Genomic DNA, 8,422 nt, shown 5'->3' with positions numbered 1-8,422 from the left:
TAAAGTTTGCCATTCTCCACTCTTAAAAATAAGCCATCGTTTGGATGCGTAATAATTTTTGTCCATTCTTGTTTTTTTTATAATTGGTGTATTTTGTAATTCTTGCGAATTCTTCTCGTTTCATAATTATTTCGAAATTAATTTGCATTGATTGATCTTCCAAACTACTGACGCTTGAGGCTGAAATTTTATGAAAAACGTCCTTAAAGTTGCAATTCATACGATAATATACCATGTTACATACACACATATTGTGACGAATATTAGCAACACTAAGGGATACTATCATCTCTAAGCCGATACTGAGCAGTGACTTGTATGCACATAACCAAATCAATCATTATGTCTACACATATGTACATACAAGCAGCGGGGAGCAACGCACAAATACATGCATATATCTGAGATACTCCCAAAAGTAGGCAATAATTTGTGCAAGTATCACTCAAATATACACGCGCATATGAGAAGCTATACATGTGCATCTGTAGTTATAATTTTATAGCAGTAACTAAGTAAATTCTAGAAACGCCTAGAAGTATGGAACGAGGAAATCGAAGAGTATAAAAGAGCGCAAGCTGAGCAATCATGGAATCAGTTTGATTTAAGCAAGCTATTACCCTACAAGACGGAGGTAACCAGTTCACCAACACATTCAAAGCTTTTTTCGCTCTCCACTAACACATCGACGTTTCATGCTGTCATCGAAATGACAGTTCATTAATTATTCCGGAAAACATTGAAACGCAAAAAAATATAAATTGTTTACAACGAAAAATATGTTGTGCTTTTAGTTGTGACATGTGACGGAAATTAAAAATTTTGTTGCAGAGAACACCTTTTTGCGTTGGCGACATTCGCCCAAAATAACATTAAGTTAATTTGAGTTGTGACATGTGACGGAAATTAAAGATATTGCTGCAGAGACCATCTTTTTGCGTTGGCGGCCTGCGCCCAAAATAATATTAAGGGTAACGTTTTACAAGACGGTACACCACCTAATTTAAAAATATAAAATATTAATAAAAACGGAGCTCGAGGCGCGCCTTTTGATTCCACGTTTGATAATTTTTGATAAAAATTGGGTTGTGCACCGTCTTTTAAATCGTTACCATATTAGGTTGTATAGAATCGACGGGATGGCCTACAAGGTTTTATGTCAACTAAATCGCTCCCGATATGGTCGGGCTAGTACCTTAATGGTTCCCGGAACGTACCCGCTACAACAACAACAACATTATTTACTTTCTGATTTTCATTCATACGTATGTGCATTTTCAAATAATAAAAAAAATGTTATATTATTCTATTAGATAGCATCTCCGCCGGGTTGCGATTCAGCTCAGAATATGCCAAAATCAGAGGAAATCTACAAAAACAAGGTACTTTACAAGCAACATGCTTTGGAATACGGTACCAAACTGGTTGGATGTGTTTCCCTAAAAAAGGGTGGAACTACGCATCTTGGTTTTCCAGTATTTGCTTCGGTAATTTATATTGATTTGTAGTGATTAAAAATTGCAATAGTAGATAATGTAATGTGAATTAAAACTGAATAGGTAGCCGGAGCAAAAAAGGCAACTGATCGGCATGCAACTGTTATTTATGTGGTGCCACCGGGAGCTGCTTCTGCTATCCTAGTAGCATTAGAAGCAGAAATTTCTTTGATTTTTTGCATCACCAAAGGTGTGCCATAACATGATAGGGTTCGCGTTAAGCACGCTCTCTTAAGGCAAAAAAAATCGCGTCTAGTCAGGCCCGATTGTCCAGGAATCATCGCACCAGAAAGGGTAAGTGAATTGGCTACCATATTAAATATATAAGCAAAATGTATGAATTTTTTAGTGATAATTTGTCATGCTTTTGTTGATAATCAACTGAAGAATGCAGATACGACAGAGTTCGAAGTTCATGTGAAAACCAATTAATTTTTTTAATTAGCGTTTGGAGAGAACAATACATATGTATGTATGCATAGAACTGCATAGAAGGGGAGGAAAAATTAATTATAATCAGTAGATTTGCAAGATTTTTGTCATTTTCCCTGCATCGCAGTTGTCATTACATTGCGTTAAGAGAGGACATCAACACCTTACTACCCACATCCAGTTAAAATTATTGTAAATTTTGCTCTTTTCATCACTGTTTTAAAACGTGGAAAATTATATATCGAGCATTCCATTGAGAATGGTACATTTTAGCAGACTTTCGCATTGCCGGCATTATTAATATTCAATCCCTAGAAGGTTTAATGTAGTCATATCAATAGTTCCCGAGATGGTGGGGCTAGTACCACAATGGTGCTTGTTACCGGAACGTAGATAGATAGATCATTTATTGAGGATTGCACAGTGACTTGCACATCTCCTTCACAGCACCTCATCCTGGACGACTTCCTTGATGAACCCCAGCAGTGTTCTTTGCTTGAGGGATTAAATGTGGGAATGCTCTGGCCATGGTGAGCCCATAAACTTAGCCCTACGTCTTGAAATTGCGCCGTAATCTAGAAGGATATGGTCCACCGTCTGCTGATCTATCACATCTGTATGTGTTGTTCGATACTATACCCAGCTTTTGCATGTGACTGTTCAGTCTACAGTGTCTTGTAAGAATAGACGTTGGGGTTCTTAGGTAATCTTTTTGAGAGGCCTATTAATGCCCTATATCGAGTTGTGCTGTAACCCCCTAACAGTAACTTAGATTGACTCAGGCCTGGCATATTGCGCCAGTGTTCTCTCTTTTCCCTCCCTTCTGCTAATAAATGCCCCTGTGGGCCAAATTGCAGGAACGGCTCGGGATCGATGGGTCATGCAGTTGCTGCCTCTCTCCGTGTTGTCCGCCTGCTGTTGTAGTAGTAGCAGTGCTTCGCCCCATCCAATAGGTGCGACCGATCACAAATTGTCATCAATGTCCTCTAACGGGAGTCCAAAGAAACTTTCTGTTTGAACACGGGTGGGCCATAATGAGAGGAGTGTTAGAGGCGTTGATTCCACAATACAGTTAAAGAGATGGTTGGTGACATGTGAGGACACATTACAAGCAGGACAATGTTTTGTATGTCGGGGTTGATTCTGGATAGGTAAAAGTTTAACCTGTTACGTTATCCAGCTCGAAGTTAAGCTAGAGTGACTACTCTCGTTTCCCTAGGGAGAGTGCGTTCCTCCTCTGCTAGTTTTGTTCTTTGAGTACAGGAATCACCGGCATAGAGGTCCGACGCCTGTTTGTGGAGTTCACTGAAGACATGCTTGTGTTTTTTAGCTTCATACGGCTGTGTTCTCAGGTGCCGTATTTCCTCATAATGTAATGAGGCCGTGAACAGCAAGAGCCACAAATATTTATAAAAGTTACGAGGACGCTGGATTTTGGAATCTAGCCCAGAGCAACCTGTCCGATGCAACCATCCCTTGCACGTGAAACACTGACAAGAGTATTAATTTTTTTTAATTTAATTTATTTATTATTCCGGCTGTTTAGGCCTAAAACTTAAACTACTAAGTACAATTCATTGTTATAATCACTTATTTCTATTGAATATGCTGTTGGAATGCCATGTGATTCCGATCAGCATATTTACTAGCGTGACAGAGGGACGAGTCTGGGAGCCACTCATTAAAGGAAGGTTGGAAAGGACGCATTTCCAATCCTCCAGTGCTCCCAGCTTAAGGCAACAAAATTTGGAACTTATATTTTTCAATTATATTTGTATTTTAAGCTGTCGGAATGTATTAGTCTCCGATCAACACAGCTAAACATGTCTTTCGATGTTGGAAATTGAAAATGACGTGTATCCAATCACCCCTCAACTTTTTTTAGTAAAGACGCTGTCGGAATGCATGAAGATTCCGGTCAGCACAGCTCAACATATAATGGGAGGTTGAAAAGGGCGTGTTTCCAATCCCCCCTGTTCCAACTTTTGTTTGGCCTTATTTTCGTTATTTTTGTTACACATTATATAATTTTATTGTTATATTAATGCTGTCGGAATGCGAGTGATGCCGATCAGCAACAGTAAATATCATCTGGAAATACCGAATTCTGGCGGCCACCGTGGTGTGATGGTAGCGTGCTCCGCCTATCACACCGTATCCCCTGGGTTCAAATCCCGGGCAAAGCAACATCAAAATTTTAGAAATAAGATTTTTCAATTAGAAGAAAATTTTTCTAAGCGGGGTCGCCCCTTGGCAGTGTTTGGCAAGCGCTCCGATTGTATTTATGCCATGAAAAGCTCTCAGTGAAAACTCATCTGCCTTGCAGATGCCGTTCGGAGTCGGCATAAAACATGTAGGTCCCGTCCGGACAATTTGTAGGGAAAAATCAAGAGGAGCACGACGCAAATTGGAAGAGAAGCTCGGCCTTAGATCCCTTCGGAGGTTATCGCGCCTTACATTTATTTTATTTTTAATATTACCATTCCCTTTCCGCGCTCCAGTATCGGATATATCATGTAAAAAATAAGAGGACAAAAACTTTATATTATTGGAAGGGTTTTACAATGCTCCAATAAATTTTTTTTTTAAAGTATTGAAGTTATTATTACTTTTTCTGTGATTAGGAAGTTCATTGAAATATTTCAGGCCCTTATATATATGACCGTCCTAAAAAGATTCTTTTCCGGCAAACGCAGCAAACCCATTTCTCAGTACTGGGGTCAGGAGAAGGACCCGGATTGGGGTCGATACCTTCCCGGAAGAGGAGAGTATGGCGCAGACCCGCTGCAAGGATCTGCTGGGAGGATGACAATTTGTGGGAGGGACGCAATAAATTAAACACTGAGTCCGCCTGCTCATTACCCCCTACTCCCCTGTGGCATAGGACCCAGGGCAACAGTACTACGTTGTGTGCTCCTAATTGATTTAGCTTTTGTGCGCATTGAAGGACCAGTGCTGACTTTATTTCGAACGCCGCAAATGCCTTTAGTGGGGCCTGACTGAGTATGGCAATTGTTTCATTGGGGTATCAGCGCTGAAGGTTCAGCTTAGCGCACTAACTTATGGCGAATACTTCCGCTCGAAAATGCTCGGATGTGCTTTTAGAGTTACTGATATTTTGGTTCTGGGTCCGAAAACTCTGGCGCCAATCCCCTCTGGCGTCTTCGAGCCATCTATGTACCATACGATCTTGAGCCTAGTAATACATTGCACCCGCCTATACCTATACAGCCGTACCAAGAGACGGAGCAGCCCATTACATATTGGCACAACCGGAGCACTGCTGGACATCCATCCTATATGAAAGCTATGCATTCAAAAGTGTTTGTACCAGAGGCTGGTGCACACCGAACTGAACCAATGTATGCTATATTGAGGCCTGCACAAATACCAAGCTATGTTTATGTAAATAATATTACTGCTAATGTCAATTTGCGGAACACCACACTACCTATATGGCGATGTAGCCACCGATCAGGTTGTTGTAAGAGATTAATTAAAATATGTTATTCATAAACACTGATTCTTATATTTTCATTATCATTAAATTGTAGACTAGACTCATGACGGGTATTTTTACTGGACACTGCCTTCTGGCGTCACATGCCTTTAAATTAGGCTTGGTCAGTGATAGCAGATGTAGGAAGTGCGGGTTGGAGGAAGAAACGATCGATTTCATTCTGTGCTCGTGCCTTGTGCTTGCCGGGCTAAGACTCCAGCTGACAGATGTCAGATCTAGAAGCAGCAAGTGGCTTAAGTTCTAGGAAGCCGCTAACCCGCTGGAGCCATGAGAAGCGTGAGTGCACTTTGGGTGTCCCAAGACAAGTTCCGTACCTGCTCCGAATAATTTGTAGCTATTTAAGCGACAAAGTACTCCCTTTTCATACAGATGAGGGACTAAGAAAGCACAACACTACGGGCGGTGTCCCTCAGGGATCTGTTCTAGGTCCAACTCTTTGGAATGCGATGTATGGCGGGGTGCTAGAAATCGACCTTCCCGGAGGCACGGAAATTGTCGGCTATGCAGATGATATTGTCGTAGTAGCAGTGGCCAAGAAACTTGATCTGCTCCAAGCATTATGTAATGACGCCGTGGGAGGAATAAAGGAGTGGTTGACGAACACGGGGCTGGAGATGGCTAGCAATAAGACAGAAGTGGTTCTGATGAGCTCAAAGCGGACTGTGGATGAGTTGGTCCTAACCATAGGAGATTATCAAATAAATTCAAAGCCCTCCTTGAAATATCTAGGAGTAATCATTGACTCAAAACTAACTTTTAGGGAGCACTTCAGGGCGGTGTGGGACAAAGTTTCTAGAGTTAGTGGAACCCTAACGCGAATAATGCCCAACATCGGCGGCCCAAGCGAAGCTACCCGTCAGCTATTATCCAACGTAACCAGCTCCATAATATTATATGCAGCACCAGTATGGCACAGATCTAAAATGGTCCACCAAAAAGATATACTAGCAGCCTACCGCATTACTGCTATACGAATAGCATGTGCTGTTCCGACGACGCGATCCATGTTTTATCCAGGAAAATCCCAGTAGATCTACTTTCAGGTGAAATGGCCGATCTGTATGCCATTGGATTCAGCCGACCATCTGAAGATGCTAAGAAAAGCGCAAGGTCACGAACAATAGTTAGGTGGCGAGAACGGTGGGAAGATTCGAGAAAAGAGCGCTAGACCCTCATGCTAGTCCGGAATATAGCGGAATGGTACGAGCGAAAACACGGCAAACTAAATTACCATCTCACACAGATATTGAGCGGGCACGGTGGCTTCAAGGAATATCTACATAAGCGTGGGATAGAGGAGGAGCGCAGAACATGTAATATTTCACTGCCCTCGTTTTCACGGCGAAAGACCGTCTGTAAACAGAGTTTTTGGAGAGGAACCTTCCATTAGGAATTTAGTTCCACGAATTTGCGGACAAATAGATTGTTGGATTACTGTGAGCAAGATGGCCTTTATAGTAATGACGAAATTAATGATGCATGCCGAAAGGGAGCGCAGAGAAATGCGCATACGAAGTAGTGGCGACTAAATCGCCTTTGAAGTTACTTTACCAGGTCCTGATTCTAGTTATCTGAAATTTCTCTTGTGTCTTTGGAAAAGAGCTATGTGTGGAGCCCTATTTATGGAACACTTTTCGGCTTATATTAAAAACTTTTAATCTATTCTTACTGATATGAGTTTCTTTTTCATTCTAGGTAATTTGATTTTGACGATGTGAGGATAGAAATATCCCAAATATTCCAGCTGTGGCTGTAAGAACATACATTTGCTCAAATTAGAAGAAAACTGCACGGTTGAGCACATCCAGTATCTACGTTTATACAAGGAGGAACACCACACTACTTTCACGGGGATGTAGCCACCGATAACGTTGTTGTAAGAGCTTATTTTAAATATGTTATTCATAAACACTGATTCTAATATTTTGTTTTGGTTTTTACTTTAGAGTCAACCTGTTATATAAGCGATGTCAGCTATGCCTGTAACTTAAGCGCCTTCAGATGTAATAGTTACCGCGGACGCGGTCACAGGAGTAGTTCACTACGTGGGGATTACACTAATCAAGGACTTTCAATATCGGAAGGTTTTCCAGCACCATAACACACCAACAATATGTGCAATCACCCGAATAAATTGTACAACAAACGTTAACACCACATCATCAGCCAGCAGCAACAACAAGAATCGCAACAAGTTGAAACTTCTAATCAATTAATGACTAGTGAACCACTATCCTGCACTCCAGGATGTAGCCGCCAATCACGTTGTTGTAAGAGCTTACTTTAAACATGTTATTCATTAACACTGATTCTAATATTTTGTTTTGGTTTTTACTTTAGAGTCAACCGGTTATGTAAGCGATGTCAACTATGCCTGTAACTTAAGGGCCTTCAAATGTAATAGTTACCGGGGACGCGGCCGTGGGAGTAGTTCACTACGTGGAGATTACACTAATCAACTACTTTCAATATCGGAAGGCTTTCCAGCACCATAACAACACCAACAATAAATTTTGTACAACAGACGTTAACACCACATCAGCAGCCAGCAGCAACAACAAGAATCGCAACAAGTTGAAACTTCTAATCAATTAATGACAAGTGAACCACCAACATATTCGCAATATGCGCATCCATCAACAGCAACATATGTCGCCTACTTTGCAACACAAAATCCAATGCTTCATCCAGCGTCAGCTGCATAAAAAGCCACTGGTACATCGTTATATGTAAATTATTATTATTATTATCGTCTAGAGAAGCTAGAACATTTACAATTTAAAAATTGTTGGATTTTCATACAGCTACACGAAGCTTCAACAAATTATTGGACCATGAGATTTCTCATATGCCCAATAGTCAGTATTTAAAATGTAAATTATGCCATTGGGACTAAAGCACATTCAAGTATGAATTTTAGTATACATGCACAACACGCTGAAACAATTGATGTAACAACGAAAAGTCTAGAATT

At 40.8% G+C, this 8,422-nt stretch overlaps 1 long non-coding RNA gene across 4 annotated transcripts; it reads left to right on the top strand.

Moving 5' to 3' along the window:
• The first annotated feature begins 841 nt into the window (after window positions 1-841).
• LOC137233897 (uncharacterized) lies at window positions 842-8,090 on the top strand. Of its 4 annotated transcripts, none has more exons than XR_010947598.1 (6): window positions 842-971; window positions 1,314-1,487; window positions 1,560-1,790; window positions 7,144-7,324; window positions 7,395-7,718; window positions 7,789-8,090. It is a non-coding gene; the product is annotated as an uncharacterized lncRNA (long non-coding RNA). The 4 variants fall into 4 exon arrangements; XR_010947599.1 differs by lacking the exon at window positions 842-971 and adding an exon at window positions 979-1,151; XR_010947597.1 differs by lacking the exon at window positions 842-971 and adding an exon at window positions 979-1,265.
• The last annotated feature ends 332 nt before the right edge of the window (window positions 8,091-8,422 follow it).

This window comes from Eurosta solidaginis, chromosome 5 (assembly GCF_040869045.1).
Source record: "Eurosta solidaginis isolate ZX-2024a chromosome 5, ASM4086904v1, whole genome shotgun sequence".
Classification (NCBI taxonomy): Eukaryota; Metazoa; Arthropoda; class Insecta; order Diptera; family Tephritidae; genus Eurosta; species Eurosta solidaginis.
This window is presented reverse-complemented; position numbering and strand designations above follow the sequence as displayed.